We start from the raw sequence: 13,008 nt of genomic DNA on the forward strand, positions 1-13,008 counted from the left end.
GACTTGTGCGATCACTATTTGGTCGTCGGCAAAACTTAGCGTATATAGATATTCGTTCCTTACTGGTATACCCATTCCTTCGCACTTTCTTTTCCATGGTTTCAGGGTTTTTTCCAGGAATATTTTGAACAGGGTGGGGGATGTGGAGCAACCCTGTAGTAGTCCCTTTGTCGTCTTAAATGGCCTGCATATATCGAATGCTTTGAATATGATCGAATGCTTTTTTCTTTAGGTAAAGTGGTAGCTTCGATTTGAATATAACTGTATTTCTATCAAAATATGTCCAAGCCAGTTTCATTTTTCTGTTGATTTCTGGTAGTAAGGAGCCAGATTTATGTATGATAAATATATTAATTGTTCCAGTTCTTCATCTCATCTAATTAACACATCTACAAATCTTACATGGCTGAGGTATTTTTCATCAATCGATAGGCTTTTGTTCTACCAATGCATTTTGCTGTATACAGTGCTAGTCAAAAGTCCGTTCCCCCCTTTATATCTTTTGAACGGTTATACTTATAATAGCGAACTTTGGGGGGAAGTACTAAACAGACGTAGGCTTCTTAACAAGTCATAAAAAGTGACGTAATAGTGGCAGATGGCATTACAGCCTCACTGAAACAGATAATTTTAAATAGGACCTTATGGCAAGTGATACCTCGTTGGAAAGATAAATACCTATTCAATCATACTTATTTTATTAGAGTTTAAGCTCATTTTGATAAATAAATTAAATAAATACTAAAATTCTAGTTTGGCAGTTAATTTATACAAATTGTAGCGTCTGCGTTTGGTTATTTGTCAAAAAAGTTGACGTTTGTAAATTTTCCCGTTGTTTTTAGTTTACAAACGCGTTTATACCTGAATATTTAGTTTCTGTTTCTGCTTAGTTTAGTCAAGTTGTTTTTAGTTAGTTGTTCTTAGTTAATATTTAGTTTAATTATTGTTTAACGAGCTGTTTAAATTTTTACAAAGGCAGAATTGTACGTACTGCAGCCGACAAAGTAGCAGCTGTGTTAACAATTGGTGAATGTAGAAATAATTTGTGGAAAGTCTTTTTAATGAGAGGTACCACGATCGCCCTAACTCGAGAGCTATTTGAGGAAGCTTCTTCGGAAGTTTAAAGGCCTATTCTCACTATAGTGCCAGGCATGTGCTCGGCTTGTGCCCTGCTCGAGACCTGCAAAATTACTTTAACGTTATTTAAATGGGTTTAGCGACGGTCTGTTCTCACTACAAGTGCTCGGAGTGGGAACGGTCCGTGCCCGGCATCGGACAATCTTTTCAAACAATATTTTCCTAGCCCATGCCTGGCACATTCCTTGCACAGTCCTACATGATGAATTTGGAATAAAATTACTATAATATATATATATATATATATATATATATATATATATATATATATATATATATATATATATATATATATACAAAACTCAAATATTTGGGTGTGCAGCGGAAGATGGGACAAAGAAGTACTCTTTTTAGTAAACCAAGCTTTCGCAAATCTTTATTTGCATCATCAGGGTGCTACAATAAACAAAATTAGTACAAAATACAGAAAATGAATTATTTTGCATCTTACACTAATTGAGGTTGGTTGTCGTGATGTTTATCAAATGAAATGAGCAACTCATTTGACCCCTACAAATGATGGTGAAAACTATCCAAAATTGTTTTTTAAAAAACGTTCTTTAACAAATACATATTTAAAACACTTTAAAACACATATACATGAACACTTAAATAAAATTATGTTAAAATAATTACAGAACATGTCATAAAATAAAATTTAGGTTATAAACATTCTTATCAGAAACAAAGAATTGGTTGTGAATTCGTTACTGCCAACTTAAAACGATAGAACGTTAGATCTTAATGATAACAATGTAAAGGTAATAGTATACCTGATAGACGCTGAACTTGAAACAGAAAAGACTTATTTTACCTCTACTACTTCTTCTAAAATAGTGGTTAACTCTAGGAGTTAAGAAACCTTTACCCCTAGTTTAACTGACAGATGCAGTTTCACATTCACATATTCAGTTATGGTCCGTTGTAGTTTTCTTATGTTGGTAGGGAATTATGGGCAATAATCAAATTTTTATGGAAAATCATCAGTAGATATTATGGAAATTGACCAGTATAGATGAGTTATAACACATTTGTTACGTTAGATCGAAAACAATATACAAATATTATTCTCATTCTCAAGTTCTGTTCTAAGTGTGGTAGTTTGTTCTAAGTAGTGGTTGTTTGTTCTTCCAAGTTAAAATTAAAATTATAAAATGGAACCCACAAAAATGTTCAAAATATCTATCTTTTTTGTTCTTACTGTGTTCTTTGAGAATCTAAACCGACAGAAAAAATCTTCATGGTCTAGTTGTTCAAAATGATTTGTTCTGTGCCTAATGATTCTTGGTCTGCCAGCTTCCTCATCACTGCTAAAAGCATTTATATTATATAAATCCATATCTGATAAATTAATAATTTACGTGTCTCTCTACACTCTCAATGTCAACAAAACGAAATTCGAAATTAGGTTAGGATATCCTGGTCAAGCTCTAAACCACCGCTTTTACTTTGGGTTAAAAATTTTGAAGGTTTATCTCTTAACCGCAAGGTAACTTTACTTTGTGAGACCTGCCGTTAGTGATGACAAAAAAATTAACATAATTACAGAAATGGTAACGACCCTACTTCTTCCACAGCCCGGCTGAAAACAAATTTCATCAATAGAAATTAAAAATTTTGCACCAACTTTCAGATGATGACTCCTACCGAAGAGTAGATTTCTTTGAAAATATGTCCAATAAAATTATCTAACAGCCCGATTACATAAAAACAATTAGTTTTAGTGATGAAAGTACTTTTTCTCTCAATGGAAATGTTAACACACACAATGTGAGGTATTGGAGTGACACAAATCCTCACGTCTTTCGTAAAACACATACTAAATTTCTAAAAAAAAATGTTTGGCCAGGTATTTGGGGAAACCACATAGTTGGTCCTGTTTTTCTCAATACTAACACTTAACCGGTGAAGTGTATCTGGAGATGTTACAAAATGCAATTGAACCATTAATACTCGAAATTCCGGAGGATAATGCAGATGCATTCGACAACTTGGAAATAACGTTTTAACAAGATGGTGCTCCTGCACACCATTTGGACGACGAGGTACATTAGAATGGCCAGCTTGGTCACCGGACCTCACACCATTAGATATTTTTCTGTGGGGATACTTAAAATCTAAAGTTTATCAGAGATAGTGTGGAGCGCGGTGCTGACATACACTTCGCTCCAATAAACTGTTACACCCGAACGTAATTTCAAGAGGTGAATAAGTCTCTTAGGCTGGGTTCAATTAAATTACTTCTATTTGAATCTTAAACAAACGTTTAAGAAGTTTCATTGATGATGGTCCGACAGAACTAAAAACGTTTTAAAACAATTTCTAATCCCTTTAGATAATGATTTTAACATTTTTTTAATAAATATATACCATTCTACATTAGAATGGTATATTCTTGGTAAACGAATAAGACACATGTAAGTTTTTCTTTGTTATTTTTATATTTACTTTTGTGACTATCAATACAGTCTTTTTGTATTATCTGTATTTTTGTAACTGTTTGTGGTGAAACACAATAAATGTTTATTTTAGAAAAATCTGCTAACCCTGTTTGTGTTCTTCATTTTAGGAAGGAAGAGCCTTTTTTCCTTTATCCAGCATGATTAGTATTCCTTAAAGCGGCGTCCTTATTTCAAACAGCTAGAGGTTTTTCTTGTTGATTTTATTTGCCCTTTTATCCAGGAGATTTATGTAAGTATCCATTTGTTTCAATTTTTTTGTAGTTGCCCCAATCCGACCCCTTGCCATTCAACTTATCCACGACCCAGCTTTCCAAACAAACCCTGAGTGCCGTTTGCACAGTTTCGTTTATTTGCTTGTCCTATCTCCATCCCCAGTTTTCAAACCCCCTATAATTATACCCTATGTGACTTGTTAAACTGTTTGTTCGGGCTGTTAGGCCGTTGTCTTGTGAGATTGGTTCTCGAAGTTTCGCCAACACTAGCGGTTGGCATCTTCTGGAGATGTTACTGCTTCGCTTGTAACCTGAAAATGACGGTGCGTTGTACCACGGAGGCAATATTTATAGTTCCCACGTTTGTAGTAGCTTTTCTTTCTTCGTGTTTGGCGGGAAGGGTGTTTGTGGATTTTAATATTGGTATCCATATCTTGTTAATTTTCAGTCTCTCTTCTATCCGATTAAAATTATTTGTGTGCTTATATATTTCCACCGCTTCCCGATACAACCATGGGTAGTACTGTGAAGTTTTGTCCAGCATCTGCGTTTCTTCAAACAGTATTCGATGTTCTCCGCTTGCCAAAGCGTGTTCGGCAACGGCAGATTTGTCGATATGTCCTAAACGACAATGGCTTTTATGTTCATTTATCCTTGTGTTTGTGTCTCTTTTCGTGGTTCCCACATATACCATTCCACATGTGCATGGTATTCGTTATACTCCGGCCGTTGCTAATGGGTCGCGTTTTTTTTTTCACCGATCTTAAACAGTCCTTGATTTTCTTTGTAGGCTTGAAAATGGTCCTTACGTTGGCTTGCTTAAGTATTGGCCCAATTCTGTCCGTTACCCCCGATATGTAAGGCAAGAACGCTTTGCCTTTACATTCTGTTTCTTCATCCTTTCTTCTAGAGATGTTGTTCATCGCTTTATGTATTTCTCTTCTGGTATAACCGTTGGAGGTGAGCGCTTTTGAAATATAAAGAAGTTTCAATATGAAGAAGCGAACAAACAGTTTAACAAGTTAGACGATGGCCGTGAAAGCCTAACACAGTGTACTCTATGTGGTTGGCAAACTATTTCGTTACAATCTTGCTTTCCCTATGCGTTGTTTCATTTCAGTAGAGTGGTCCCATTGACTGTTTATGTTAGTATGTACCAAGATATGTGTAGCTGTTTACCCTGTCAATTGGCTGTTGGACTACTGCATCGCCAGCATATCTAATGTTGTTTAGACGCAGTCCGTTAACTAAGACGCCTCCCTGTAGTTGTCCCAGATTACATGTTAAATAGCACTGTAGACAGAATCTATCCCTGTCTCACCCCTTTATCTATGGAAATTGTCTGTGTCAACTGGTCATTCACTTTAATGTTTGCAGTTTGGTTGTAATCTAAATTGCATATAATTCGCAAGTTTTTATCATCCAAGCTTGCTTCTTTCAACATGGATATGAGCTTGTCATGTTTTAGTCTATCAAATGCTTTTTTATAGTCGATAAAACAAATATATACATCACAGGTGGCATCGATGCGCCTCCGGATTACTGGAGCTAAGAAGAGAAAAAAAATCTTTTTGTCCTGGAGATATTACAAGTGATAAGAAGCTTTCATAAAATCGATTCTGTTTTTTTTTGCTTTGTGTATAAATTGTAAATGATTTTCACACATTCCTATTAATCCGGTATTATTCCCTCCCATATTTTAATGGGGTGGCTAAGTGGTTTTACGATCCTATAATCTGTTATATATTGTTAAATATACCCTTCGTTTTTGTACGTTAAGACTCTTTATTAGGTCACTAAAACTTTACGATACACATAACACAAAATTAGCAGGGCAGTATATTCTCGTTTTTAGTTCATTTGTTTCCATTAAATCTCCTTTAGTAATCTCCCAAAAGGATAAAGCCTTTAAGCCCAACATACAGGAATCGTAATTTTAAATGATCCTTTCCAATCATGTCAACCAGCATTTTATAAATAGGAGTATGAACTTAAAACAAATTATAACTCAAATTAAACACTAATTGCATCTGATGATGTGATATTTTATGCAAAGGCGATAGAAAATACGGAAACATAACCGATAAAATGTACAAAACGAACTATAATTTGTACGAAGCAATTACATTGGGGATAAAATCGAATTGGTATTGTGTGGGCGTTCAAATTGCAACATGAAGGGCTCACGTCAGTGGGCATTGTCAGATACTATTCATTAAATCGACACTATCTGGAAGTTTTATTAATTTAGCTTGACAGGCTTTACGAGCATACGCTTAAAATTATTATTTTGTATTATACAACGTAATTATTGTCTGTTTTTTATCTACGTATCGTCTCCTTATGGAGGTCGACGATGATTTCTCCAAATTCTTACTGATTTTAAGATTTCCTAACCAGATCATTTGTTGTCTGCAAAGGTAACTTTAATTAGTGCTGCTGCAGTCATTATTAGTTTTACCTGTCGCGTCTAAATATATAGTGTGATGCAAATATATGGACTAAATTCATTATTTCAGAAACAAACTTAAAACACGTCGCTTAATTTTTGAATGGCCTTAATTGCTATATATATATATATATATATATATATATATATATATATATATATATATATATATATATTATATATATATATATATATATATATATATATATATATATATATATATATATATGTATATAAAGGATACATGACTAAATCGATTAATGGAAATCATCCTTGATAGTGCCAAAGAAATCGGAGGCCCGCAACAACAAAATGAACTTAGTAAACTATCTGATAAAACTAAAATAATGCTAAAACAAAGAAAGGAAATAAAAGTAAGCAGCAACATACAGAGAATACAATACACAGAACTTTGTAAGACAATGAGGAAAAGTATTAAGGGAGACATAAAAAAATACAATGGAAGACTGGTAGAAAATGCAATCAAAAACAAAAAAAAATAATAAGAAAACAAGAAAAGCAAGAATCATTGGGAAGAAGCAAATCGTTGCTCTAACAAACAAGAACACCGGAATTACAGACAGAAATGAAATAATACAACTCTTAACTAATTCTACAGCGAACTATACAAAGCCCCTAACACACTTGAAGAAGTAACCAAGAAGATGTACCAGAAGTCCTTCCGGAAGAACTAGAATTGACAATTGCAAAGATGAAAAGTGGTAAAGCAGCTGGAATAGATGGTATAGCAGTGGAACTGCTTAAATACGTTGACAATAAAACCTGGAAAATCTTAGCAGGCATATTTACTAACTGCCTAAGATCGAGATGCATACCAGACCACTGGAATACAGCAAACATAATTCTCATTCATAAGAAAGATAGCAAAGAGGATATCAAAAACTAATAATTGTATACAAGATATTCACAAAGATCAATAACAGATTAACGAACGCATTGGATGCTGCACAGCTGAGATAACAAACTGGCTTCAGAAGTGGATTCAGTACCATAGATCATATTAATACACTTCGAGAACTAATCATCATCAATCAGCCAATCGCGTCTACTGCTGGACATAAGCCTTCCTCAGTTCTTTCCAGTGTTCTCTTCACTGGGCCGCTTGTAGCCAGTTTCCCGCTACACGTTTAATATCATCGGGGCCTTCATTCCATAATACGACTTGTCCACCGTCCATCTTGTGTTCTGCTAAGTGCCCTGCCCAGTTCCACTTAAGCGTCGTGGTTCTTTCGATAACGTCTTGAACTCCTGATCTTTGCCTGATTTGTTGGTTTGTTATGTGGTCTTAAAGGCTCACGTTCAGCATTGCACGTTCCATGGCTCGTTGTGTACCTCTGAGTTTATTTGCAGATTTTTGCGTGAGTGTTAAAGTCTCTGCTCCGTAAATTTCTACAGGCAAAACACATTGGTTATAAACCTTTCGCTTGAGACACATGGGAATTGAAATTTTTAGAATGTAGCTTAATTTGCCAAATGCTGCCCATGCCAGGTCTATTCGCCTCTGTATTTTATGTGTTTGATTGTCTCTGCTTATTTTGATCTCGTGTCCCAGATATATGTAAGTGTCTGTTTGTTGTATGGTATTATTGTCTATAGTTATATTTCCACTGATTACGAGATTTGTCATTAGTTTAGTTTTCTCAAAGTTTATCTTTAATCCTGCTCTTTCAGACAGACTTTTAAGCGAATGTATCATAGAAACTGTATCCTGTAAGTTATCTGCGATTAATACAACATCATCTGCAAACCTTAGATGATTTAATCTTTCTCCATCTATATTGATGCCCATATCTTGCCATTGAGTGTTCTTAAATATTGACTCCAGAGCTGCCATGAACAATTTTGGTGAAATATTGTCTCCTTATCTAACTCCTCGACCTAAGCAGAATTTTTCTGTGTCTTCGTGTAGTCGTATACCTACTTGATGTAGCGTTCTCGTAGATGTTTTTGATTAGTCTCGTGTACCTGTAATCTATTCGGCTTTAATGTAGGGCTTTCAGTACTGTTTCAAACTCTACAGAATCAAAAGCCTTCTCGTAATCGACAAATGCAAGAACCAGTGGTATGTTGTACTCGATGCACTTTTCTACTAAGATCTTTATGGTATGCTGGCTGCCTGTTCCTTTGGCTGATAGAGATCAAGTTTAGATGTTAGTCTCTTTGTTAAGATTTTTATAAAGTTCATAAAGAGTTTGTACATATGTGTCAAGAGGCTGATGGGTCTATAATTTTCTAATTTAGTAATATCGCCTTTTTTGTGTAACAAGACTATCACTGCATTGTTCCAGTCTTTTGGAATCGAACCCGCATGTAAGCATTTATTAAACATAACATAATGACGGTATTAGATTTCTGTTTCGATACAGGGCAGCGACAGCCGCTTATACGTATTTCGACCTCTTTAGGTCTTCTCAGAACGGTATAGCCACTGATCTGAACCAAAACAAAAATCTCTCCCGTCCTAGACAATAGTTATCAAAATAACTATATACAGACGTAACTACGCCATCGAGAAATCAAACGATTTCTACCTAGCGAAACCGAATTCAAATTAAAATTTTTATTATTAATTAAATTTTTTATGCCGTATTTATTAGGTTTATTGGGCATATATACCCTAACTTGTTACGAAAAGCCTCCAGTTTTTCATCTACCGTTGTATATGCTGATAATGAAAAATGTTTAGGTAAATTTGAATTAAACGAATCGAAGAATTCTCTTACAGCTGCCAATTTGTCATATTTGCCTCTCTATTCGTGTTTGTTTATCATCAAAACGTATGTGTCAATGTGATCAAAAACTTAAACCGTGCAAGGGACATTGTCAATCTAACAATCTCTGGCGAAGAGCCATTTGCCTTAAAGAAATCGTCTGCAGTTCTGTGGTTATTTTTGGTTATCCCAGCTACTCATAAAAGACCCAATATTGCCCTAGGTTTTGAAATATCTATCTTTTTTGCAGATTTATTACTGAGATTCTAAGAATACAGTTCAATAAAGACATTTGTGTTGTCTACAATGGTTTGCAAAATCAGTATGTTTGCTCTTCAGTAAAAAAACAACTTCAAATCTTTGATGCGTTTTTGCCGCAAATGCCGCACTTTTTGTGGAACATTCTAGACTTCTGAGATTGGCTCCTCAATTTCTTCTTCCATTTCGGTGTCGTGGTACTGTATCTGTTTGAAATCTCGTTCCAAACTAGCATTGTCATCGTCAGGTTCAACTTCTGGCTCAGAATCAGAGATAAATTCCGCATGAAGCTTTTCAAGATATGCTTGTTGCTTTTTAAAACTCATATTCAAAAAATCTGTAAAAAAATAAGTTTATGTCAATCAAATATCCAGAAAACATAATTAGTAGATTACTTTCAATTGTAAGTTACATAAATATTTTTTATTTACCCTAGAAATAAAATATTTTAAAATTGAATCTTACCTGAAGATTTGTGACAACTTGTATAACGTGCGGACTCAGTTCCGCAATTAAATATAGCAGCAGAAATAAATGCACTAGACAACTCTTACAACTGTACTGAATAGAATATCCTCAGCACGTTATGATCGAAATCATAATTAATCGTCAGAAATCGACAAATTCGTCAAGTGGACTCACAGTCCGCACGTTAACTCTGAAAGGGGAAACAAATCTACGAAGGGAATAAAAGAGAATATTTTGGTCCTATGGGATGGATGATTGCAAAAGGTCTATATACAGGGTGTTTCAAAAAAAAGGTAACTCCGTCTCTAGGGTAGGTAAAAAACTGAAAAATAATTGGGGTTTGCTTAGTAAAAAATTTTTGTAAAGTCATCCGTTTTCAAGATACAGGGCGTTGAAGAAAAAAAAATTTTACGCATTTTTTACGATTTTGCTGAAACTACTGGCAACATTGTAATGAAATTTTATACGAATATGTTTTGGAAGCTGATACATCCCATGAATTTGTTTTTATATCTGATTCTCATAGAGGGCGCTAGTTACACGGATCGTACTAAGTATTAGTCAATATAACTTTTTTAAGAGTATAATTATCAATCAAAATTTCAAGTAAACTTAAACATCATTCAATTTTACACGAAAAAGGTACTCTTGGTAAAACTCGCGACTGTGTACCGTTTTCGGAATATTGTGATTTGAAAATTATGAAGTAATAATTGATGCTGGTATAAAATAGTTAGTTAATAGTTAAAAAAGATTCCATTAACCTTCTAAACGGTAGGGGATCAGCTATGATATCATTAAATTGACGTTGAATTCTTTCTTCCAATTCTTGGCGTGAATTTACCACTGTAGCATAGACTTTTTCCTTAATATACGACCAAACTGCGTAGTCCAAAGGGATAAAATCGCATGACCGAGGAGGCCAATGAATCGGAGCTTCTGCACCTCTACCAATTCATCGATTCGGAAAATGATTACTCAACCAATTACAACACCTTCTATCAAAGTGTGGTGGAGCTCCATCGTGCATAAAAAATAAAGATCTTTGCTCGTTAAATCTTCTAATATCTCGAATAATTAATTGTTTAAAAAATCAAGATACATATCACCATTTAAATTTCCAGGTAGAATAAATGATAACCTATTAATTTGTTACCTAAAGTTGCTGCCCAAACATTGACTTTAAATGAGTGTTGGTAATGTGATACCCTTTTGACTCGTGGATTCTCATCACACCAGTAGTGTGCATTATGGGAGTTAAACATACCTTGTCGCGTAAAGGTGGCCTCGTCTGTAAAAAGAATGCATTTTAAAAAATTTGGATCCTTTGTTGCAATGTTTCACAAAAATCCACTCTAACCGGTAGATCATCTGGCAAGAGCTCTTGAACTTGTCTGTAATGATAAGGATGTAATTGCTGTTCTTTCAGTATCCGCCAAGTACTTGAAGAAGAAGTATTTGTTTGTCTTGCTATATTCCTTACGCTAACCCCAATTATTTTTCAGTTTTTTACCTACCCTAGAGACGGGGTTACCTTGTTTTGAAACACCCTATATATTATATATAACTTATATTGTCCAAAGCTGTCATAGATCTGGAACTATCATACAAGCCATACAATGACTTGAAAATATAGGAATGGACTAATCAACTTTTTTTCATCTCAATTTAAACAATAACTTAAAAAGTTATAAATATGTCATTGGACAACCTGTAGGTTTCCAAAAATTGGAAAATCATATTCATAAATGACTCAGCTTTTAAAACGCAATAAATGATATAAAAAAGAAGTATAAAAACGTCCATTGTAATATTAGCAATTTTTTAATTCTTATAACCAACTCCGACGTAAGTTTGGCTCACATGTTTTGGTATATTTCCTATAATCCGAATGATGACATTGTGCAAAGATCCAGCGGATCTACTGTATCTTTTTCTACAACAACTACGTCATTTGGAAAATTGTTTCCATTTAAGAAGTTCTTTTATAAATTAAGCTCACATTCTATTAACGAAGCGTAGAGAGATAGTACACATTGCATCTCTTTTCTTCAGAATGTGTTCTCACTTAGTTTTCAGAACATAAATTTTAACAGTAACGTTGTATGTTGACTAAACGAGATCATTTACGCAGATATTATTCACATTCATCCCAAAAAAAAATTGTTTCGTAAGCTTTTAAACCCGCAAAAAATACGCTTGACTTGTCAGAAATAAAGATAATGTTTTACATCCCTAAACTCTACCTATATCAGCAAAAAATAAAATAAAACAAATACGAAACAACGTAAAAAGTTTAATTGGCCCGTCATATTGATTGGAAACAAATTTTTGTTTAGTATTTTATTATAAGATGTTTGCATTTAATCATTTTGTCAGAATAACAAATTGCCGGCAGAAATAATTTGTTGTTTATAAAATTTTATTTTTTAAATACACTTCTGAAGTCTAATTGGTCATATTTTTACTTTAATAAATAAGGGTAATACATCTTTGGTAGTCTTCTTCCCTAAGATTTCTTTCAGACGTCGCCTTGGCGATGTCCTTTATCCATCTTGTTGCTTGTCTTTTTCGGCTCCATAAACTTATATGAATACCATGATACTATAACATAACAAGATAAGTCAACGCGCATGTTCTTGCATCTCTCTCGCACACCTGTGACGTAAACCCGAGACAACTTTAATGATGCCAAGTTAAATGCTCTCTGTTCCCATCCTGTGTGCTTCAAAAAGTAGTGAATGAGATTTTTATTTATTCATTGATGTAGTAAAGACTTTGTATATTATATTGTTACATAAATTTTGTGGTGAAAACATTCAGTTTACTGTGATAATATCACCTAATTTATTTATCGTACGCAACTTCCTCTCGACTACCTGTAGATACTTTATAAAGAAGACTAATTATTTGGTTGCCATAATGTATTGTGCAGTGGTGGTTTGTTTAAACAATTAAAATAAAAAAAGTAAATCTTTTTCAAAGTGTCGTTTTTTTTTGTGTTTCCTAGAGACAAACAAATGCGTAAAGTATGGGTCTTCAAGTGTTTTCAGCGAGACAAATTTAAGGTAGAAACCGCGAGAATATGATCAAAACATTTTACAGAAGCTGACTATTGTTTAAAAGTGAAACTATAGTGGAATATTATTACTAATAGTATAATTAATTATGAAATTGGAAAATTTAGCCGGTTTCATTGCATTTAAGTTACAAAAAAAAAGAAATACTTGGATATATTCCGGACGCTAACGATAAATCGTTTACTTGGGTAAACCACGTTTCTGAGGGTG

General features: G+C 34.0%; 1 protein-coding gene across 1 annotated transcript in view; it reads right to left on the reverse strand.

Moving 5' to 3' along the window:
• LOC140451475 (G-protein coupled receptor dmsr-1-like) overlaps positions 1 to 13,008 on the reverse strand; it is a 320,518-nt gene that overhangs the window by 83,160 nt on the left and 224,350 nt on the right. The gene's annotated exons all lie outside the window — the stretch shown is intronic.

This window comes from Diabrotica undecimpunctata, chromosome 9 (genome assembly GCF_040954645.1).
Source record: "Diabrotica undecimpunctata isolate CICGRU chromosome 9, icDiaUnde3, whole genome shotgun sequence".
NCBI lineage: Eukaryota > Metazoa > Arthropoda > Insecta > Coleoptera > Chrysomelidae > Diabrotica > Diabrotica undecimpunctata.